At 38.2% G+C, this 25265-nt stretch overlaps 1 pseudogene; it reads left to right on the forward strand.

Annotated features, from left to right (window-relative positions):
* Positions 1-209: 209 nt before the first annotated feature.
* Positions 210-1308, forward strand: LOC145713716 (E3 ubiquitin-protein ligase Hakai pseudogene; annotated as a pseudogene).
* Positions 1309-25265: the final 23957 nt, after the last annotated feature.

Genomic DNA, 25265 nt, shown 5'->3' on the forward strand with positions numbered 1-25265 from the left:
TTTCTGCTGCCCGACTCCCTTACTGGAATGGGGGTAGGTAAGAAGAGGTCAAAGTTGAAGCAACCCGTTTGCACTTCCACCTTGCCTCATAGGCTGAAGAGGGTAGCGTGCATGCGCTTCCGGGGTCAGCGAGGTTAACTTCCATTCCCCTTAGGCCTTGCAAGCCAAATTATGGAGTACACTAGAGGAGTCCATCATAGCAAGGAGGAATGGTATGGCTCCAAGGGGGGCAAAGATCTAATGAAGATATTTTGGGGGACTTTCCGATAAACATCTTGGGTGAAAAGGATGATACTCTAGTTCATTTCTGTGACAAATCCAAATTACTGATTAAAATCTATGGGCCGCTGATTCCATGCAAGCATGCTTTTTGCTATGCATGTGCTATTTTACATGGAAAACAAGGCGATAAGATGTATCCAGGCTGTAGTAATCTTGTGGAGCGAATTGAGGAACATACACAAGGCTATCTATTCATGTGCAGCACTGTTCAAGGATGCAAGAGAACATACTTGTCTCAAAGAGATTTAGAGGCTCATATCAACCACCGCCTTATGAGAGCTGAAAAGCCTGCTGCCCGTGCTTAACTTGAAACTGTTCGTCCCACATATTGCCCCATCACCACATGAAATCTCTGATCGTTTTATTAGGTTTCCAGACAAGCATCATACAAACAAATATTCCAGGGCAGTGCATTATATCACCACCTCCTTTCCAACATGTGCTGCACAAGCCATATAATCACCCACTAGAAGATATTTGTGCTCATCCAATAGAATTCATTATACACAGCTTCACCTCAACCTCCTTCATGAGTCAGGAAACCTTTGTATTTGAACAAGAAAACGACTTAATAACTGTTCCTATTCAGAATGGCTCAAATTCAGATACTTGAGAACCGCCACCTCCTGCTTCTATACATGAACTCACCATCATCCTGAATACCAGGGTCACCCAGTGGCATTAAACTCTCATCATATTATCTCATCATATTATATCTCAGAGCAACATTCTGTACATACTCTCACCTCTACCACCAATAAGCCATCTAATGCCACATCCTTCCCAGGTTGCAGGTACTTCTGACTTGATTCAGGCTTCAGGTCTACCAATGACTTCTTCTCCATCGCCTTCCCCATAGTCATATTAATGCCCAGATGCTACCTTATATGAAATATCTTCCTCCAGGACCCGTACCATTTTCAACAGGGTAGTTCACTTATAAGTACACACCCTCATCACTATTGTAATTCACACCCTTTACTCCAATTCACTGAAAATCAAGGAACTAAGAGCCCTCCTTTATAAAACTAGGGGAAATGAGTCATGGTATGTGACCTGTACCCAGAGGGCCACCCACCCCTTCTTCCATGAGGGTAGGGTCTGTCTTCTCAAGCCCTATTTTTTGGACTGTATCATCCAGATCAGACAAGATACAAACCATATTACCAATGATAATAATATTTTGAACAGAAGATATGAGAAAAAAAACTTAAGTATTATCCAACTTCTAATTAAGCTTTGACCATTTGGGGCAGGAAAGGACCTCTTACAGAGGTGGCTATAAAACACTTAAAGTCTTGTCTCTTAAAATGGTTTTAAACCTTGATCTCAGGAATGATTTCAAGTACTTTACTATTGTGCAGAAAAGTAGCTCAGCTGAGCATAGCTTTCTATGCTTCAACAACTTTGCTCCTCTACTGTGGTAAAGTGGACCCACAAGTGACCATCTGCAATATTATTTCCAGAAGAGAAAATTACATTCTTCTCTCAAAAGTGTTGTTATTGTTAAACATGCTTAGTTTGTCTTGTGATATATTTTCTTAACTGGCTTAAAAGGAGTAAATTTCAATATGGTTTAAGAAACAATAATGCCTTGGGGCACCTGGGTGGCTCAGTCGGTTGAGCTTCTGACCCTTGGTTTCTGCGCAGGTCATGGTCTCATGGTTGTGGGATCAAGCCCTGAGTCTGGCTCCTCGCTGAGCATGGAGCCTGCTTAAGATATTCTCATTCTTTCTTTCTTCCTTTCTTTCTTCCTTTCTTTCTTTCTTTGTTTCTTTCTTTCTCTCTCTTTCTCTCTCTCTCTCTCTCTCTCTCATCTCTCCCTCTCTCTGCTCTTTCCTTGCTCATGCTCTCCCTCTCAAAAATAAACTTTAAAAAACAATTATGCCTTTATACACAAATCTATTTCTCTATAACTTCTAATCCTCTTCTTTCTAGGCCCAAAATGCTTTTTCTTTAATGTAGTTGCGGCTCTATGGCCCAAACTATCTGCAGGCTGAGCCCTGCCCTGGATTTTAGAAGCCATACAAATCAGAAGTATCTAAGTAGCACTAGCCCTAATCTGTCAAACCCAGCATCAAATCCCTCTTGCTACTCCAATCCTGACCTAATGTACCATTTATAATGGGGCACATAATGGGGCATTGCTGTGTTAAAAGATAAATGGGGTGTCTGGCTGGCTCAGTTGGAACAGCATGTGACTCTTTATCTCAGAGTTGTGAGTTCAGGCCCCACATTGGGTATAGAGATTACTAAAAAAAAAATTAAAAACTTAAAAGATAAACTGAGGCATATTAAACTTTGTAAGGGTTTATTTGGGCAAAAGAAAATCAGGTAGTATCCAGTTTTGTAGCTAGGAATTACTCTGATGAGCTATATAAAATGAAAGACTTAGGGGTGCCTGAGTGGTTCAGTTGGTTGAGCATCTAACTCTTGATTTCAGCTCAGGTCATGATCTCAGGGTCATGAGATCAGGCCCTGCATTGGGCTCCTCACTGGATGTGGAGTCTGCTTAAGATTCTTCCACTCCTTGTGCCTCTCCCTGGCTTACACGCTCTCTCAAATAGATAGATAAGTAAAAAAAAAAACAAGTAAATAAGTAAATAAATAAGTAAAATAAATAAAATCACTTATATAGGTAGAAGGAAAGAAGAACAAGGAAGTTATCCTAGGCAAAAAAAGCAGATTGAAAATGAACACCAACATGGGTTAACATGTATACAAAAGGGTAAGAGGTTTAATTGGGGGGGCGGGGTCAATACAATCTCTTTAGCAGATTGCCTGTGATACACACTGCAGTCTGGTTTAATGCTTATTCAATAATAAAACTATTCCATTCTTGTTTACATTTTATGGAGAAGTTTTATTGGGTTGGCAGGAAATGTTATATTGAATTATATTTTCCCAACAATTTGGTAATAAGGATTCATCTGGCAATTCCTGAATTGGATGGATTGGCTGAAAGTCTTGTGAACCCACAACAGTCAGGTAAGAAACCCTAAATTAAGAAAAGTGTCCTTTCTTGCTCTCCACTATTTTGGAATACTAGCCAGATGAACTACGCTCTCAAGTTCAAGAATTTATTATTGAGTAAGCATTGGTGACACCAGCTCTAAAATCCCATCAGGATCACCAATAGCTTTGATGGCAGAAAAATATAGAAAGCCAGAATTGTTACATGCAGAGCTTTCTCTTAAATTGCTAATATCTATCTCTCTGTCACATTTGGAATGGGCATACATATAAGAATCCAGTCTTACAGTGGTGGGAACGGTTTCTTTGATTTGGACAAATGGACATATTTGCAGGGGTTCTTAGAAGTGCCTCATTCCAGGCATATGAATTAGTGGTATTTACTGGATGACTGTCAACTGAGGAGAATGTAGAAAGTGATCTGACAAACAGAAAGAAAGATTGAGACCAATGAAAGAGAAAATGGAAAAATTAAAGCACTCTCTCTTTCATAGAACCATCCTCTTTTCTTTGTTGTACAAGCTCCCTCTGCATCTCTTAATCTTTCCCTACATCAAATTGACTCCTGAGAAGAAGGAAGCAATAATCTTTTATTTTTTAATTTTTTTAAGTTTATTTATTTATTTTGAGAGGCAGCATGAGCAGGGGAGGGGCAGAGAGGGAGAGAGAGAATCCCAAGCGGGATCCATGCCATCAGCTCAGAGCCCAATGTAGGGCTTGAACTCACAAATCATGAGATCATGACCGGAGCCGAAACCAAAGTCAGACGCTTAACCAACTGAGCCACCCAGGTGCCCCAGCAATGATCTTTTAGATGGTGGTTCCCTTCATTAGATTTCCCTGTAAGGAAAGATAAGGGCACAACTTCTCCGGCTGGTAATTAATCATTTGCCCTGTTTGAGGGCACATGCTTGCATGTCTGGTGTCCTAGCCTGATTCCACTTCGTGTCTCAACCCTGGAATCCACCTCTAAGAGTTCCTTATCAAACGCACAACATGTAGCTAGGAAAGCGAGTATAATAAAGAAATGTGATCAAGAAATAATCGGGAATTTGGATGAAAGACTATGTCACTGTATGAAGGTAACAGAAGAGAGTGGCTGCATTGGCCATATGGGAAAATTTTAAAAATGGTGTTAGGCCTGATAAATATCAACATGAGAAAAGAAACCAAAGTGCTACATAATCCTATATTTTTGTCTCTATAGGCATACCTCATTTTATTGTGCTTTGCTTTATTTATTGTGCTTCACAGATACTGCATATTTTACAAATTGAAGGCTTGCGGCAACCCTGCTTTGAGCAAGCCTATTGGTGCCGCTTTTCCAGGAGCATTTGCTCACTTTGTGTCTCTGTGTCACATTTTGGTAATTCTCATATTAATGAAAAATTTGAAATACTGGATTTTTTATAGTGATCTGTGATCAGAAGAAATTCCAACTCACTGAAAGCTCACATGATGGTTAGCATTTTCTAGCAGTAAAGTATTTTAAAATTAAGGTATGTACATTGTTTTTTTAGACACAATGCTACCATGCACTTAATGGACTACAGTATATTGTGAACATAACTTTTATATGCACTGGGAAACCAAAAATCTTATTTGACTCACTTTATTATGATACTTCCTTTATTGCAGTGTTCTGAACCAAACCCACAATATCTCCAGGATATGCATGTGTAAGGAGAACCTGCCCTTCCTATTCAGATCACCTGTGAAGCTGATGCCATTGAGAAGCTTTCCAGGCCTTCCAGGTAATCCACTTGCCTTCTCACCAGCCGATATTAGTCTTTTTTTTTTTAAAGATTTTGTTTTTAAGTACTCTCTACACCCAAAGTGGGGCTCAAATTCACAACCCCAAGGTCAAGTGTCACATGTTCCACTGACTGAGCCAGCCAGGCATCTCGCTATTAGTCATTTAAACACTTCTTTCTCGGGGTGCCTGTGTGGCTCAGTTGGCTAAGTGCCGAACTTTGGCTCAGGTCATGATCTCAGGTCATGATCTCGTGGTTCATGGGTTCAAGCCCCACATCGGGCTCTGTGCTGACAGCTCAGAGCCTGGAGCCTGCTTTGGATTCTGTGTCCCTCTCTCTCTCTGTCCCTCCTCCACTCATGCTCTGTCTCTCCCTGTCTCTCAAAAATGAAGAAACATTAAAACGTTTTTTAAATAAAAAAATGAAGACTTCTTTTTCTGTGCCCAGAAATACTCACAGAAGTGCTCCACACCGCTTTTCAGTTTGTAGCCCCATATGGGGATGTGCACTGGCTGCCGCAAGGAATTTTGCAATCAGCAAACTTCACTGAGGTCATGGAGCAAAGATGTTGAGGACTAGAAAATGACACACAAGATGGGTATTGTGGCCAAGGGAAGCTATCAGCCACCCTTTACAACTGTAGAAGAACTAAGGGCTTTAGAAACCCATCAAGAGGGGTTACTTAATGCCTCTCTGCTAATGATGAGCAGGGAGACACTGCCAAGAGATACCCAGAACTAAGTGAGTCCCCAGTTGATTTCCATTAGCAATTTGTTGTTTTTTCAACATTCACAAGTATGGAAGCAGGGGCAGATCAAAATCACCCTCTAGTACTGACTCACCTTTGTATTGGCTCTCTTGCCCACTATCCAAACTCAAGTCAGGGAAAAGGCAATCAGATAGACTGAAAAGGCAAAAGGACAGACCGTTACTCAAATCTTAGTAGCAGCTAAGACAAAGAAGAGAAAAAATGAAAACCCACAGTGTTAGCTGCTCAGATAATTTACTAAAGGGAATAACCCTACTCTGGTCAACCTATGAAGGGAGCAAAGGAAGAAGGGAAAATTATATATCATATCACAAAAAGCCAGGACACTGGAAGAGAGATTGTAAGAAGTGACTCTAGAGGGTACAAAAATTGCAACAAGACAATCAAGAAAACCCAGAAGGACAAAACCTTCAGCTAGGAAATAATTGGCAAATGGCTCAAAAATTGATAGATTGGGAGGATCTTAGGGGTGGGAACTAGAGAATAATATGCTTCAATAACTTTCTCTCAGGTTAACCTATCCTTACCTTTTCTAATAGATACCAGTGCTACTTATTCAGCAATTAACTTGGAAATTTCCCATTTGGCATCTGGGTGCTATAGCAATACAGGTTGTCGCTATTTCAAGGTCAGCCGTCTCATAGTTCCTTTTCCTCAGTGGTTCCCATTCAGATTTTTCCTCTAAGAAACATGTTTTCTTACTTTCTCCTGATTCTCTTATAAACCTACTGGGAAGCGACTGTACTGTGCAAATAAAGGCTACCATAATCACTGCTCCAGATGAAGTGTTTTGCTGAGCCCCACTGGAAAAAGTCAGCTGATTTGGTTACTATGTGCCAGGGCTGAGACAAATTGATGCATCACTTTAGGCCATTATTTAGCAATAATGATACTAGTTTAATTTGAGACAGAAAACCAGTAAAATTAGCTTACCAAAAGGATAAGCCATGGCCATGTGTAAAACAATATCCTTTGTTTAGAGCTCAATTTGAAGGAATAAAACTCGTTATATTTTAAAATTAGGAGGCGCGCCTGGGCGGCTCAGTCGGTTGAGTGTCCGACTTTGGCTCAGGTCATGATCTCGCGGTCCGTGGGTTGGAGCCTCACATCGGGCTCTGTGCTGACAGCTTGGAGCCTGGAGCCTGTTTCAGATTCTGTGTCTCCCTCTCTCTCTGACCCTTCCCCGCTCATGCTCTGTCTCTCTGTGTCTCAAAAATAAATAAACGTTAAAATAAATAAATAAGTAAAATAAAATTATGAGAAAAAAATTTTAATTTAAAAATATAAATAGATAAAATTAGGCAAAGGAGGCATAATTTTGAAAGTGGATTCACCCTATAATAGTTGCGTACTTTAGTAAAGAAGGAAGATAAATTTGATAAAGATGGTTGACTACTATGTAGATTTGTACAGTATCTTAGAGAAGTAAATAAATTTTCTGTTCCTTGACCTATGTAGTTCCTAACCATGCAACTATTCTGACTTAGTACCATTGTCTGCAAAGTTTTTCACTACAATTGATCTGTATTGCCCTTTTTTTCTTCTTTTATTTATTTATTTATTTGCTTGCTTTTTGCTTTTCTTCTAGTGGATGAGTCTATATTCTTGTCTGCTTTTACTTATGAAGGAGTCATAAGTAAGTCTTATGAAGTTAAAGAATTCCAAGAGGGTTTGGGGGACTCCCTTACTATTTTTTCTAGTCATTTACAGGAAAACAGAGAAATCTGTCCCATCAGGAAGATCTATAATTATTCAATATGTAGATGACTTCCTAGTTATTCCAGTAATGTAAAACTGACACTTATGGCTTCAAAAGGGCTTAAGGCCACCCTTTCCATTTGTTTTGTACCAAAAATAAAGGTGCTACTAGAATTTTAACTTCTAAAGCTGGGATTCGACTATAGACCAATCTGGATGCTATGGCACTCTGAAAATGCCTGCATGTTTCTGAGCTGTGGTGGCAGCCACCACACTTAATGAAAAGGCTCAAGCCTTTGCATTGGGTCACTTGATTTACCTGAGTATCTCACATGTGATGATACTTATCTCACAAGAATAACCCCCAGCATTTGTTGGTAGACTGTCAGACTGGCTAGGAATAAGCATTATTATCCAATCCTAATACAATGATCGGAAGACGCAATTCCCTAAACCTGCTACTTGTTTACCAGATTAGGAAATTGAATAGAAGATCATGACTGTACAACTGCAAGAAAAGAAAACATTAGGCCCCAGTCTGATTTATCTGATAATCCTTTTCAAAATGCAGATTCCATAACGTTTCCTGATGGGTCATGTGCTTGGGACAAAAGTGGCCAACTCAAGGCTTTTTATATCTTGGTGACTTATCATAACATCTTGGAAGCTTGTATTTTGTCTGGGATTAAGTTGGGTAAAGCAGATAAGTTAGTAGCAGTTACTAGAGCTGAAATTCTTGGCTCTGGACACAAAGCAAATATATATACTGATGATAAATATGTGTTTGGTATCTGTCATGCAACAGGGCAAATTTAGAAAACTAGGGGATTGTTGACTTCAGTGAAGACTAAAATATCTCATGAAGAATTAAAAGCTGATTTGTTAGAAGGGTTACAACTGCCTACTCAGATTATCAGTATCCATTGTAGAACTTGCACAGGGCAAAATGACAAAATTTCTAAAGGCAATGATTTTGCTGAAAGAACTACAAAAGCTGCTGTAAAAACATGACAGATTCCAAACTTAGAAGCCCCACTTTTAATAACTGAAACCTTTGTTCATTTTCAAAAATACACTTCACAAAGGGAAATGAACAAATGGATTGAAATGGGAGGAGCTAAAAAAAATTCGACTGGACTATAAAAATTACCTAACAAAATAATTCCTATACCACAGTCTTTATTTCCTTGATTAGATTATTGTTATGTTGTCAAAATCATCTAAGAGAGATTTTTAAAGTCACTAGACTTTTACTACACCTATCAAATAGATGAAATTATTCAAAACATATTAAAGAGTTTTATTATTTGTCAGAATTCTTTACAGACCACATCAAAGGTAGGTGTAGAAAGTTTTCTCTGACCAACTTTACCAGGAACCTGATGGCAGTTAGATTTCATAAAATTAACACCTATGAAAGGTAAGAGATTTTTGTCTAGTTGTGTATGATGTCTGAATGGCCTAGGCTTTCCCTCTTCAAAAGCAGATGTTCAGGCAGTGATAAAGGCTCTCTTAATGTGCATAATCCCCATTTTGGGGACCCTGAGGAATCAGATAGAGGAAATCATTTTATGTCCACTGTTGTCCAGGAATTATGCAAATGTATGTAGATTCCTAAAAACTATCATACTGCAAGTACAATAGATGACTCAAACTCTTAAGTTTATTGGCTAAGATTCAGCAATCTACTGGGTTAAAATGGCCTACAGAATTACCACCAGCTTTGTCACAAATAGAGAGATTCTTGAAAACAATAATGTTATCTCTTTGAGTTTATGTTTGGCAGTAAACGGGCCAAGGACAGACCACCCCAAAATGTGCCATTTTGGTATACTGATTATTTATTTATTTATTCATTCATTTATTTACTTATATGTTTACTTTTGAGACAGAGAGCACAACTGGGAGAGGCATAAAGAAAGAAGGGGACACAGGATCTGAAGTGAGCGCTACACTGACTTCAGCGAGCCCAATGCAGGGCTCGAACCCATGAACCACAAGGTCATGACTCAATCCAAAGTGAGATGCTCAACCACCTGAGCCACCCAGGTGCTCCGGCATATTGATCATTTTAAATAAATGTTATTAAGAGACAGCCAGTGCAAAAAGAACTCTCTGACCCCTCCTTTGTCTCCACAAAGCAAGAAATAAATCTCCATGTGAAAGGTACGTTCCCTGTACCAGGAGGTAAAGAGACATCAGTATCACCACAGATAAGAAATTTAGAGCCAGGAAGACTGTATAAACAACGCTTGTTACTTTTTACTAATTTACTACCACAGCCCAAATTCTTTTTGGAATTCCTTCCTAATTGAAGCCCCCAAAGTCAAGTTTTCTTTGCCCTATCAATTCCTCACAGATTTGTCTTTTTGTCTAAAAAGAATAAAAACTGCCTGCATTGACTTCTCTGTGTCTCAATTTCATTATTGGGCCTCTGTGCACATGTAATTAAACTTCAGTTTTTTTCTTCTGTTAATCTGTCTCATGCCAATTTAATTCTTAGGCCAGCTGGAAGAATGTTGAAGGGTAGAAGTAAATTTTCCTCCCCTACATCAGGACTGTGAATTTGTGTCTGAAATCACTTCCTCTGTCTGTCTAACTGAATTCTCTCATAATCATGTTCAATACTTAAAATGGCTTCTTTCTTCCTTAGAAACCCTGAGACATAAAGCCAGAAGGGCCTGGAGGGACCTAATGGAAGAAGTCTGTTCTCCCCCCACTCCCACCCCATCAAACTGGGCAATTTATTTTACATAAAAGTGTTCTGGAGGGAAGATGAGGAGCCACCACATGGAGGGACCAGTTGAGGTGCTGCTGATCACCCATATGGCTCTCAAAGTAAAAGATGACTCAGATGGATTCATGCCTCCCATGTGAAGCCAGCTCCTCAGGAGGACTAGACTGTGGTTCTCACAAGGGATTTGAAACTTAAATTTTCTTGAGTGACTGATATTGGTACTGAACTCAGCTGAAAGGGGGTATTCTAATGAACTTCATATAATTCTCAGACTGCCTTGGTGTCTTATTCACAGTAGTAGTTATTTAAGTTACTATAAGAAATACATTTTACTAGAAATCAAACATATTATTTGTTACATTACTTTTTTTTCTTTACTCCCAATAATGGTCCCTAAAGTCACACATTTCTGATCGGCTTTAAATTACACTCCCAGTATAGACACAGCCTGGGCTTATAAATTCAAATATCTGATTATTGGCAGAATAAAAATAGGACCATATTCATTACTAAGGTTTTTTTAATAATATCAAAGTAAAACTAATACGAATCCAGATATTCATGCCCCAAATTTAACACACACAAAAAGATGTTTTGTTAACTAGTTTGATTAGAAGGGTGGTATAGAAAAGGACCTGATTAATAGAAAAATAGAAATCTGGCATTTATGGATAGAAACTACAGAAGATAGATCTAATGTGACGGTTAACTACTTTGGGATACAAATTTTTTCTAGTCCTAGTAGAAACATATAATAAACATACCTGTTGTATTATTATAATAGTTCATTAAATATACGTGGATAACTACTGATTTGGAATTTGGATGGAGGTGAAAAATGGCCTGTTTTCAACACTTAAAATGATTAGAGCCTTGTACACTAAATGCTGGAAGTGGAAGGGGAGCAGAATTTGCGACCCCAAAATATCCCTCTTTGACATAAGGATTATCTTTAACTGGTTATTTTTAAGAAAGAAATAGCAGACATAGGAGAAGCTCTGAAAACCAGTTACCCTTTTGTACAAAATACTTACATATACAAGGGAAATCTCCATTTGTAAGGGTGTCTCCCTCTCTGTACCAGGAAGAGGAAGATGACTAAATCTCTAAAAACTCTTATCATTGGAGAAGGTAGTGACTTAAATCTGCAAAACAACCATAATCTCATTTACTGTGTTTTGCATGATAACCTCCCATAACTGGTTTCCCCCACCTTCAATATCTTCTTTTGTCTTTAGCTAGAGATAGTACTCGAGGTGATATCTTGGGCCATTTCAGGAGTTACGCAGTTTTCCTGAGTATCTCCCATATATAGGTAGTATACATGTTGTCAAACTTCTGTTTGTTTTTCTCTTATTAATCTGTCTTTTATTACAGGAGGGTCTCAGTCAAGAACCTAGAAGGGTAGAGGAAAAGTTATTTTTCCTCCCCTACAAAGTTGAATCTGTACCTTACATTGAGTGCCTTATAATAGGGCTTCGATACTAAGAAGGAAAGCTGGTAAAAAAAGCAGATAAAAAGGGGCAGCCAGATGTCCCAGGCCAGATACTCCCCTTGCATGCTTTTGGCTTCTGCAATCTTGTTTGCCTCTTGTATCAGCCTGCTGTCAGAAACCAGAAGCTGGGCTGTACTAGCCCCACCAATCCCGGAAGCACATATGTACAAAAGATCAGCAAAACCCTAGCTGGATGCTCGCCCTTTGGAGGTGACTCCACTGGCCTGGCACGGGTCCAAAATAAACAGTCTTTTCTGATTCCCTGAGTGTCAACTTGTTCCTTCCTGGACACTGAGTATTTGCTGTATCAATACTAGATAATAGCCATTAGAGTCTTTGTTTTACATCTGGGAGAAATTATTTGGGAAGGTGGAATAATTACTAAAGGGCCTAAATATCCTTCAATTGTAATGTTATTTATATGACTGATGAAAAGGCACAGTCTTTTTTTTTTTTTTTTTTTTTTTTTTTAATTTTTTTTTTTCAACGTTTATTTATTTTTGGGACAGAGAGAGACAGAGCATGAACGGGGGAGGGACAGAGAGAGAGGGAGACACAGAATCAGAAACAGGCTCCAGGCTCTGAGCCATCAGCCCAGAGCCTGACGCGGGGCTCGAACTCACGGACCGTGAGATCGTGACCTGGCTGAAGTCGGACGCTTAACCGACTGCGCCACCCAGGCGCCCCAAAGGCACAGTCTTTTTATTTATTTGTTTATATAATTTAAAGGAGAAAATTCGGGGGCACCTGGGTGGCTCAGTCAGTTGAGCATCTGACTTTGGCTCAGGGCATGATCTTGTGGTTCGTGAGTTCGAGCCCCGCCTACGGCTCTGTGCTGACAACTCAGAGCCTGGAGCCTGCTTCAGATTCTGTCTTCCTTTCTCTCTGCCCCTCCCCCACTCATGCTCTGTCTCTCTCTTTCTCTCTCGAAAATAAATAAACATTAAAAAATTTTTTTAAAGTAAATAAAGGAGAAATTTCGTTTTAACAAAAAATTAAATTAAAAAATAAGATTATCAAGCTCCACAGTTAAATTACTGATTAGGCTTGAATTTATTACAAATTAATATTTGTAATATTACATATTGACATAAAATACTACAAATTAATACTTTAGCTAATTTTTTCAAGTAATTATTTGCAAGTACAAACTATAAAGACATCACAACAGTCTGTAAAATTAATGACAAAGGAGAATATTTGTGCACTCTTGTGTTAATCAAGAATCTGCTTTAATCAATTACCACTGATATAGTATACTTAAACATTTTTTCCAAGGCAAATACTATACTAGCCTTTAGAATTCATCCTATTGTAATACTAGTAATTGCTTTGTCCTGTATTATAGTATGGACTTGCTAGATAATTTAGACTGTTGCTAGAGAAAGGTAGAAATGGCTATGTCGAGAATTAGAAAACTACAGATTTACTAAAAAATAGTAACAAAGGGAAAATTATAACATTATGTACAAATCTAAAATATTTAAAATTTTTCATAATGCAAAAAAAGAACTTTTATCCCTCTTTTTTTAGCATTTCCTTCAGAAAACTTGAGATTATAAATGCTATCTCTGCCTCTTTGAGATGTATGTACATCTATTTAAATAGTAAATAAGCTTCCTTCCAGTTATGCATCCCAGAAATACCATTCTTGGGGACCAAAGACCCATCTCTTTGAAAAAGGAAATTAAGAAGGGTGGTGGCTCGCTTCCTTGTCTGTGGCAATTTAGCTTTTAAGCTGTAACTTCCTGCTTGCCAAAAGATACGGGAAATTTTATTTTCCTTTTGGTTAAAGACAACTAACACGTATATAATGGATTGTACTTGCCTGGTTATGTAAATAGGGTGAGATATCTTTTTTGTCTCTACAATCTCTTTAAGAGATTACCTGTGATGCATCACAATCTGTTTTTATCTTCCTTTAAGAATAATACTGTTTCATTATTTTCTACATTTTATGGAGAAATTTTACTGGATTGGCAGAGATTTTATATTTAATTCTATTCCCCAACACCAGTCACTTATCTCAGTCCACTCAAATCCCAGTGGCAAAAATCTTGCAACACTGATCTCCTGCTGGACTCTGTTGCAGACTTCTCCATGGCTACCTAGATTTTTTAGCTCTTAACCAAACTCTAATTAACTAGTGAGGTTAAGTGAAGCTCTCAGTCGTCTACAAAACACACTAATGCCTGTAGAATGCCTAATGTTCATAGCACATAGACTACACTGCAAGATTCCTCATGCTTTAGTTTCCACCAGTTGAATTATATGCTTAAGAGTCAACTATTTCAGTTCCTGAATCTGTTGTATACCACTTGTGCTTATAATTATAAAATATACAGTTGACCCTTGAACAACATAAGCGTTAGGGGTGCCAACCCCCCATGTAATTGAAAATCCATATATAATTTGATTCCCCAAAACCTTAACTACTGTCTCCTGTTAACTGGAAGCTTTACTGTTCACATAAACAGTTAACACCTATTTTGTACATTATATGTATCATACACTGTATTCTTACAATAAAGTAATCTAGAAAAAAAAGTAATTTATGGAAAAAAATATTATTAAGAAAATCATAAGGAAAATACATTTACAGTACTGTATATTTATTTTAAAAATCTACATATAAGTGGACCTGTGCAGATAAAACCATGTGGTTCAAGGATCAACTGTAATTAGAAAATATATAAAACTGGGGCGCCCGGGTGGCTCAGTTGGTTGAGCGTCCAACTTCGGCTCAGGTCATGAACTCGCAGTTTGTGAGTTCGAGCCCCGCATCAGGCTCTGTGCTGACAGCTCGGAGCCTGGAGCCTGCTTCGGATTCTGTCCCTCCCCTGCTCGTGCTCTGTCTCTCTCTGTCTCTCAAAAATAAATAAATGTTAAAAAAAGAAAATATATAAAACAATAATACATTACTGCACAAAAAAATAGTTGACTCTATAAAATCTATATTGTTTTGGAAAGAGCTACTGACATTTGGTCGTCCCCCAAGAAAAAAATCAACTTGTCACCCAAAAGTGAGGTACACAAAAAGACAAATTCCACTTACCTATAAATAACTTCAAATTAGCATTACTTTCTTTTAAAGTCAACTTTATTGGAGTATAGCTCTAAATGCATCCACTTAGGTATATAGTTAAATGAGTTTTGACAAATACGTACACTAGTATATACCATAGTCAAGATAAAGAACATTTTCATATAACAAAAATTTCCCTCTAGCCTATTTTCAGTCAATCCCTACCCTATCACTGGTCTCCGACAACCATTGATCTACTTTCTGTTACTGTAGATTAATTTTGCTTATTGTAATATTTCATCTAAATGGAATCATATAATATGTATTCTTTGGTGTCTGGTTTCTTTTGCTCAATGTAATGTTTTGAAATTAACTCACGTTGTTTCATGTGTCAATTTCTTCCTTTTATTACAGAGTAAAATTCCATTTTATTAATATACCACATTTTTTTTCCAGTTAAGTGTTGATACATATTTTGGCTGATTTTCATTATGGGATTTTAATAAATAAAGCTACTATGAATATTCAAGTGAAGGTTATTTGGTGGACATAGGTTTTATTTTATTTAGAATATAGATGTAAAAGTCCAAAATCCTGGGTAACATAGTAAAGAGTATGTTGACTTTTTCTTTAATTTATTCTGGGTTTTATTTATTTTTTTCAAGTAAACTCTATGCCTAACATGGGGCTCAAACTTACAACCCTGAGATCAAGAGTCATATACTCTTGATATACTACTACATATACTACTAACTGAGCCAGCCAGGCACCCCAGAGTATGGTGACCTTTATTAAAAAATGCTCAACTTGTTTTGAAAGTAGTTGTACCATTTTACACAACCCTCAGCAGTGTATAAAGTCCTAACGATTCCACAGCCTCCCCCAACTCTGATTGTCAGTCACTTAAATTTTAGCCATTCTAGTAGCTTTAGAGTGGTATCTCACTGTGTTTTTTGTTTTTATCTTTCTGTTGACTGATGATGTTAAACCTCTTTTAATGTATTTACTGGCTATGCATATATGCCTTTGTGAAGTGTCTGTTTAAATCTTTTTTTCCCATTTATATTGTATCACTTGTCTTATTAAGATGTAAGAGTTCTTCATATGTTATGGATAAAACCCCTTTATCAGATGTATGTTTTGCACATAATTTCTCCCTGCCTGTGACTCGCCTTCCAATTTTCTTTTTGAGGAAAAGAAGTTTTTTTTCTTTTATATTTAGTGCAAAGCTGTAAAAATTTCCTCCCACAGATTCTTTTAGAAATGTTACAGTTTTAGTTTTTTATGTTAGTTCCATAATCAATTTAGAGCAGGTTTTGTGTGACATATGAGGTAATGGCCAACATTCTGGTTTTTTTCCTCCACATGGTTATCCAGTTGTTCTGGTACCATTTACTGTAATAGCTATCCTTTCTCTAGTTAATTACCTTGGCTGCTTTGTCAAAAATTGATTGAACATGTGGTGCCTGGCTGGCTCAGTCAGTAGAACATGTGACTCTTGATCTCAGGGTTGTGAATTAGAGCCCCACATTGGGTGTAGAGCTTACTTAAAAAAAAAAGAAAGAAAGAGAAGAAAAAAAGAAAAGAAAAAGAAATTGATTGAAAATATATATGTAGGTCTATTTCTGGACTCTGTTCTGTCCCATTTCTCTAGGTCAAACTACACTTATGGACAGGGGATATTGCCAGCAGCATCCTGGCAGACATTTACCAACAGGCACTTTGTCGGCATAGGCATAAACAAAAACAAAAACAAAACAAAACAAAACAAAACAAAAAACAAACACTAATTTGTAGCATACACTGATGGCCAAAGCATAAATTTTCCAACCGTGCTCAATTTCAAAGTACCCTGCACTATAAATTCCAGCTGCCCTCAGACTCTTCAGACCACAGTCTTTAGCTTCTCAACTCAGAGAGATTTCCATACTTTGCTTAGGTACCCTTTCCCTGTGCTGATGTCTGGAAAGTGCCTCTAGGCAAAAAGCTTAGATCATCAAGATCACCTGATTTTTTTCTACTCTGTCAGAGATCACAGACCTGTACTGGTTGTAGTCCAAAGTCTAAAGAACAGTCATTTCATAAATATTGTACAAGTTTTTAGTTGTTTATGGCAAGAGTCTATTCCAGTTATTCCGTCATGGTCAGAAGTACTTCTCAATTACCTTTAAATGTCTCACTCTTTTTTTTTAAGTTTTATTTATTTAAGTAATATCTATGCACAACATGGGGCTTGAACTCATGACCCCGAGATCAAGAGTTTCACGCTCCTCCAAACGAGCCAGCCAGGTGCCTCATAAATGCCTCACTCTTAAATATGAATGTATAGTCATGAACCAACATATATTTGAGGACATCCTCTAACATGAAACACAGATCAAAACAAACAAAAGAATTTTGTAAGAAGCTGATAATACAGAAAGAAGAAAACATTTTTTAGAACTATAATTAATATTTTAAAGAGATGTTGCATCTATGAAACAAGAAAAAGGATGCTGTAAGAACAGGAAAATTCAGGCAATAAGAAAAAAGTCTTAGAAGTTACATATATGTATATATAAATATATATGTATATGTAAATATGTACATATGAGTATGTATGTATATATACATATATATGACATAAAAAATACAGGCTGGGAGAAAGATGAAAATTTTTCCTAAAAATTAAACAAAAAGATAAACAGTAGGAGAGAAATAATAAAATATAGGATCATTCCAAAACATTAACAGTACTTTCAAGGAAGACAGGGAATTAAAAAGGATATTAAAGAAATCAAGAGGGGCCTGAGTGGCTCAGTCAGTTAGCATCTGACTCTTGATTTCAGCTCAGGTTGTGATACCTGGGTCGTGATATCGAGCCCTGTGTCAGGCTCTCTGCACTGGGCATGGAGCCTGTTTGGGATTCTCTCTCTCCCTCTCTGTCTGTCCCTCTTCCCCATCTGTGTGCTTGAAAGAAAGAAAGAAAGAAAGAAAGAAAGAAAGAAAGAAAGAAAGAAAGGAAAGAGAAGAAAAAGAAATCAAGAAAATTTGTACATTTAAGGGTCATGTCTTCACAGACTTAAAAGACCTAACACAATCAGTGATCACAACAAGGCACATCATTGTGAAAGTTTGAAACACCTAGAATGGAGAGAAGATTCTAAAATCTGTCAAAGACAGGAGTTCCTGAGTGGCTCAGTTGGTTAAGCATTGAATTCTTGAATTCGGCTCAGGACATGAGCTCATAGTTTCATGGGTTCAAGCTCTGCCTCTGGCTCTGTGCTACAGAGCCTGTTTGTGATATAATCTCTCTCCCTCTATCTCTGCCCCTCCCCCACTCACGCAAGCGCATGCACCCTCTCTCTCTCAAAAATAAACAAATAAATAAAATAAAAGCGGTCACAGAGAAAGAACATGAAACATACAATGGATTACAAAAGAATAACATTGAGCTTCTCAACAGCAACACTAGAAGTAAAAGAGGACAAATGCCTTCAAATTTCTGAGGGAAGATGATTTTTTTTTTACCTCAAATGCTATAATTCATGTATATCAATCAAGTGTAAAGAAAGACTAAAGATATTTGAACATGAAACGTCTCAAAAAATAAAGGATGAGCTCCAGAAGAGGGGAATAACCTAAAAAAGATGGTACCATGGGATCCAGAAAACAGAGCCAGTAGAGAAATCAAGTGTTTTTATGATCGTGAGGAAAACTCTAAGATGACAGCTGTATAGCAGAAGTAAAAGGCAACCAGTCCAGACTGAAATAGCATGATAGGGAACTCTAGGAGGTTGATCCCCAAGGGGAAAAAAAATAGAATTGACAAATAACTCCTGTGCCTTCTTGTATTGAGTTTACAACTCTAGTTAGCTTATGATTTACTTAGAAAACTAAACCACATATAAGACCATTTTTAATTCCAAAGAAAAATAGAATTTGTAAGAAACGGTCTTAGAACATTCAGCCTGCCATAACAAAATATCACAGACTGGGTAGCTTATAAACCATTGGAATTTATTTAACACAGTTCTAGAGGCTAGAAGTCTGAGATCAGGGCGCCAGTAAGGTCGGTGAGAGTCCTCTTCTGCATCGCATACTTCTCATTGTATCCTCACATGACAGAAATGGTGAGGGAACTCTGTAGGGTATCTTTAATAAGAACATTAGCCCAGGGGCGCCTGGGTGGCTCACTTAACCAGTTGACCGTCTGACTTCGCTCAGGTCATGATCCCACGGTTCATCACTTCAAGCCCACATGAGGCTTTCTGCTGTCAGCACAGAGCCCGCTTGGGATCCTCTCTCTCCCTCTCTTTCTGCCCCTCCCGCCTCCCCGCTTTCCCAGTGCCTGCGTACATTCTCTCTCTCTCAAAAATAAACATTAAAAAAGAAGGAAAGGGAGAATTTAATATACCTAGCCTTAATTATTACTTAAGTTATCTACCCTCAACATTCATGCCTTTTCAGTTCCCTCCAGTGCTAGATCTTCAATCCAGACTCACTGGGATCTGGAATCAAAGAGACATGAGTTCAAATTCTGTATTATGAGAAATCCAAATGTTCTTTTTCCCAAAACAGAGGATACTAATAATTATGATTATTGTTTTTAACAAAGTAGACCAAGGTCACTGAGCTCTGTTCACAGTTACATTATTTTCATTAAGGGAAAATGAGTAACATCTGGTGGTTTCCTAATTAAATACCCTTAATTTTTTTAATTTTTATTTTAATTCCAGTTAGTTAACATATAGTGCTATATTAGTTTCACATGTACAATATAGTGATTCATTACTTCCATACAACACGTGGTGCTCATCGGGACACATCTACTTTTTAATCCCCATCACCTAATTAACCCATCCTTTCATCCTCCTCCCCTCAGGTAACCATCAGTTTCTTCGCCATAATTGAATCTGTTTCTTGACCAAGAGAGCTCATTTTTTTTCTTTGCTTGTTTAATTTGTTTCTTAAATTCGACATATGAATGAGATATTGTTTTTGTCTTTCTCTGACTTATTTTGCTTAACATTATACTCTCTAGCTCCATCCATGTCTTGCAAATGGCAATATTTCATTCTTTTTATGGCTGAATAATATTCCGTTGTATATATACACCACATCTTCTTTATCCATTCATCAATCAATGGACACTTGGGCTGCTTCCATATCTTGGCGATTGTAAATAATGCTACTACAAACATAGGGGGGCATGTATCCTTTTGAATTAGTATTTTTGTATTCCTTGGGTAAATACCTAATAGCGTAATTCCTGGGTTGTAAGGTAGTTCTTTTTTTTTTTTTTTTTTTTTTTTTTTGAGGAACCTCTATACTGTTTTCCAGAGTGGCTGCACCAGTTTGTGTTCCCACCAACAGTGAAAGAGGGTTCCTTTTTCTCCACATCCCTACCAACACCTGTTGTTTCTTGTGTTGTTGATTTTAGCCATTACTTTTTTAAGAGGGTTTTTTTATTTTATTATTTTTTTAATGTTTATTTATTTTTGAGAGCGAGAGCGCGTGAGTGTGAGCTGGGAATGGTCAGAGAGAGAGGGAGACACAGAATCCGAAGCAGACTCCAGGCTCTGAGCTGTCAGCACAGAGCCCAATGCAGGGCTCAAACTCAAACCACGAGGTCATGACCTAAGCCAAAAGTGGCTGCTTAAACGACTGAGCCACCCAGGCACCCCGATTTTAGCCATCCTGACAGGTGTGAGGTGATTCATTGTAGTTTTGATCTGCATTCCCAGGATGGTAAATGATGATAAACATCTTTTTAATGTGTCTGTTGGCCATCTGTATGTCTTCTTTGTAGAAATGTCTGTTCATGTCTTCTTCCCATTTTTTAATTGGATTATTAGTTCTTTGGGTGTTGAGTTTGATAAGTTCTTTATATATTTTGGATACTAACCCTTTATCAGATATGTCATTTGCAAATATTTTGTCCCACTCAGTAGGTTGTCTTTTAGTTTCCTTGATTGTTTCCTTCATTGTGCTGAAGATTTTTATTTTTATGTAGTCACAATAGTTGATTTTTGCTTTTGTTTCCCTTGCCTCAGGAAACATAGCTAGGAATAATTTGCTACAGCTAATGTCAAAGACATTACTGCCTATGTTCTTTTCTACGATTTTTATGGTTTTAGGTCTCACATGTAGAATTTAATAAATTAGAATTTAATAAATTAAATAAAATTTAATAATTTTTTAATGTTTTATTTATTTTTTGAGAGAAAGAACGTAAGCAGGGGAGGGGCAGAGAGAGACAGGGACAGAGGATTCAAAGAGGGCTCTGCACTGACAGGCTAACAACAGCAAGCCCGATGTGGGGCTCAAACTCATGAACCACGAGATCATGACCTGAGCTAAAGTCAGACACTCAACTGACTGAGCCACCCAGGTGCCCCTCGCATTTACATCTTTAATCCATGTTGAATTTATTTTTGTGGATGGTATAAGAAAGTAGTCCAGTTTCTTTCTCTTGCATGTTGCTATCCAGTTTCCCAAACACCATTTGTTGAAGAGACTGTCCTTTTCCAATTGGATATTCCTTCCTGCTTTGTCAAAGATTAATTGACTATATATGTGGGGTTTTTTCTGGGTTTTCTATTCTGTTCCATTGTAAATCCCCTTAATTTAAAAACACTGCTTGCTCACTCACTTGTTTGCTTACTCCTATATGTGTGTGTCTCCATAGGTAAATTAGGGAGAAATCTGTCCCTTTGTATTACAAAAATGGCAAAGGAAGTTGTAATTGGATTTCTCCATTGATACACTGTTTCCTCTCTAGGGTGAAGCAATAAAAAGAAGGTAGAGTATGTTCCCTAGCTAGAATTGTCATCTAAAAATCCACAGAAGTTTGGCTCTGCACTAAAAAAAGGTGGGGGGGGGGTGCTTTTTCATCCTCCACTCAACTCACCTCACTACTCAACTCAATCACTAAATGAGTAATTCCAGCTATGAGGTTCAGGATGTCAGGAAATTTGAGAGTTCCTACCTTCAGACAGAAGACTAGAGGAAGTGTGGCTAATATCACTATATCTTGAGATATTTCATTTGATAGAGAATAAATAGTGGTACAGCTCTTAAATGGATGTCTTAGTTTAAAATGAATTATTCAAATCTGTATCTTCTTTAAGATTTCCTGATGTAACTGATTTTTTAATTCTTTATTTTATGTTTAATGTTTATTTTTGAGGGGGGCAGACACAGAGAGAGAGCACGCACAAGCAGAGGAGGGGCAGAGAGAGAGGATCTGAAGCGGGCTCCATGCTGACAGCAGAGAGTCCAATGAGGGGCTCGAACTTGCAAACTGCAAGGTCATGTCCTGAGCCGAAGTCAGATGCTTAACTGACTAAGCCAACCCAGGCCCTCCACACCTGATTTTTTGATTAGTGAACCAAATCCTGATGATGTAAGCGGGCTTTTGTCAAAGTCTACTCCTTAATTCTCCATTGCAATGCCTCATCCCTCTCATAGATACGTACACACAGTCATACCCTCACTCAGAGTAAATTACTGGTCTAGACTCACATGCTGACTGTTTCCACATTTGGGAGTAACTGTTCTTCCTACTGCACTATGAACTTCCTCCTAAACTCTCCAACTGAGTCTGTGCCTGCCTCAGCCCAGTTATGCCAGTCTAGTTGCCTATGTCAGCCTTTCCAAGTCTGCCCCTTTTTACTTTAAGATATGACACTAGTTCTGACCTCTGGAGTATCACAGAATATGCCTACCAGTCTTTCAAGCTCTTAAACACAGTAAAGCTTTGAAGGGGTTCAGAACAACTCTCCCCAAAATGTGCTACTTTATGGCATGTGGACTATTTTGAGCTGAAGGTAATTAAGACCCAGCAGATCCAAGAAACACTTCTGCCTTTCCCTAAACTACCTAAAAGAATTTAGATAAAGGGCCTAGTCCAGGAAGAAAGCTTATTACCACGAGATAACTTTTGTATCTGAATGACCTATCTGGAGGACAGGACAAACATCTAATTACCAAACATCTGCTCTTCTTATCTGCTTGTGGATCAATCTCCCACTCTTTGAAGCCCCAAGCCTCTGTCCCATTCCTTAGCTCAAGATGGCACATAAGCCTCAATTACCTGGCTTGTCCTTGGGTCTATCTTTCTGAGGTCCTTCTATATACATAAGTTAATTTGTTTGTCTCTTATTAACATGTCATATGTTAATTTGATTATTATACCAGCCGAAAAACCAAGAAGGGTAGGAGAAAAATATTTCCTCCCCAACAGCTCCTATCCACAGATGTTTTTCAACTCTTTTTCATATATGAATTCATCATAGCAAAGCTGCATCTAACTTGGCTTTCTTTCAAGGAATGTAGTTACTGGATTCATTGTAGCCAAATATCTCTAACTGCAGTGGTTTTTAGACTTTAGTGTGCATAAGAATCTCCAAAGGGGTGACTAAATTGCATTTTCCTGGGCCTCATCCCCTGTGCAAAAGATTAGGAGTCAGGGGGTCTAGGATGGAGTCTAGGAGTCTGCAGTATATATAAGTACTCGGGACATCCTGCTATCGGGGTGCTACGGTCCACACTTTGAAATACTTTACTTGTTAACTTGTCCATAAAGCTCACATGGATCCACTCAAGTAATAGGAACACAAATTCTCCTTTCACTACTTTGAAGAATATGCATCTAGAAGTCTGCTTTTCTCCTCTGATGGCATTAAATGTGAAAAGAAGGAAATCAAGAGTGAAACTGCTGGCAGTGTCCCTTTAAAGATCATCATTATTCTGAAAATGAAATGTTTGCTTGCTTCCTTCGCAAGGAAAAAGTTCTGCTTGCCGTGGGAGTAAAAGGTGTTATGATTACAAAATTTTTGTTCACCAGACAAATTCCAGTCCTTTCATATGGCTTTAGACAATGCTCTCTCTGTTTGTACAGTACTTCAAAATCCTGAGGAGGTGGTTTCAGTGTGGGCTAATGCCAGTGTTATTTAGAGAACATGCAAACAGAATCAAGACTTAGAGCTGTTCAAGGAGACAGAACAGTGGCCTCCCAAACAATAGGACTTGTACTTGCTGGAGCTACTGAGTCATCCTGAAACACAGATTGCCCATCTCTCTTAAAGGTGTGGTAAGTGAATACTTGTCAGGTTTAAAGGCCAGAATCTGGCTCAAACATTCCTTGGGATGCTCTCCCTACTCGTGATTCCAGGCTCTCATAAGATCAAAGGCAATGACAGAAATTTGAGAATTCAGTTGCAGCTCTGACACTTTATTGATTAAAAGACCTTGAGCAAGTCATTCTACTGGTCTGAGTTCATACAATTAGGATGACAATATTTACCTCACAGGATGGTTTTGAAAATTAAGTTTAGTTTCTGATAATATATAGCACAGTATCTGGCAGTAAACCACTGCAACATTCATTTTTGATTCCCACCTCATAATTTGGTCTGGAGTCATTGCTACACCAATCCCTCAATGGCAGTGCGTATCTCCGGCCACCATTTAGCTCAGGGCAACACCCTTTCCAATGGACACTGTATGCCATTTAACATGGCTGATTTTATGGGCTGGCAGTTAAGAAGCGCTACGGTGTAATCATCAGTTCACCAGACTGATAGAGTAGCAAGCAGGTTATGAGTTTTAATGCTAATTAAGGATACTTGTCTTTCTCTTAAAAAATCCCCATTTTAACCCACTTATTTTCACATTTGTTAAATGAAGTTCAAAAACCAGATACAACATGGACACCTGTGTGGCCCAGTAGGTTAAGCATCTGGTTAACCAAGCATCTTGGTTTCGGCTCAGGTCATGATCTCACAGTTCATGGGTTTGAGCCCCACGTCAGGCTCTGTGCAGACAGCACAGAGCCTGCTTGGGATTCTTTCTCTCCCTCTCTCTCTGCCCCTCCCCCACTCATGCTCTCTCTTCTCTCTCTCTCTCAAAATAAAAAGTAAATTTTTAAAAACTTTAAAAAAAGTTATTTTTAAAAAATTAGATACAACAAAACCTGGATTTACCTAACAGACCAGTTAAGGCAAGAACTCTCAACGGTACAAAGAAGGCTATGTAATTTTCTGAAAACCTAATAAATGCTATGAATCCCTCCCTTTCCTCTGGAGAAAAGTATACATACACACTAAATTTTGCATTCAGTTGATGGAGGTTTACAGACTCCCCACAGACCATCAATGAAACCCCGGCTAAGAAGCCCTGGGAGTGTACCATCACTCACTTACCACCCTTTCCCTAGTAAACTAGGAGCCTAAGCCCCTCCAACCATGAGAAGAACCTGGAACTTCTCTTAAGCGCTGTTAAAACCCCACAGAAGACTTGTGTGGGCTCCTTGAACAGGCACTTGGGTTCTCACAAGGACTACATACAGCATATGTCTAGGCAATGACGGGGTTGTCATAGTGAGGTGATTAGGAACTCAGTTTTATAGTTTGGTCAATATGTTTTACAGCTTCTGTAAATCAGGCAAAAATTGAAGGCAAGGTGGGGAGAAAAGTCTGAAGAAAACTCAGTTTTCTTGAAGGGCCTCATTCAAAGTTTAGGGGTCATATTACCCACATTGCTTGCCA

This window comes from Panthera onca, chromosome X, assembly GCF_046562875.1.
Source record: "Panthera onca isolate mPanOnc1 chromosome X, mPanOnc1 haplotype 2, whole genome shotgun sequence".
Taxonomy (NCBI): Eukaryota; Metazoa; Chordata; class Mammalia; order Carnivora; family Felidae; genus Panthera; species Panthera onca.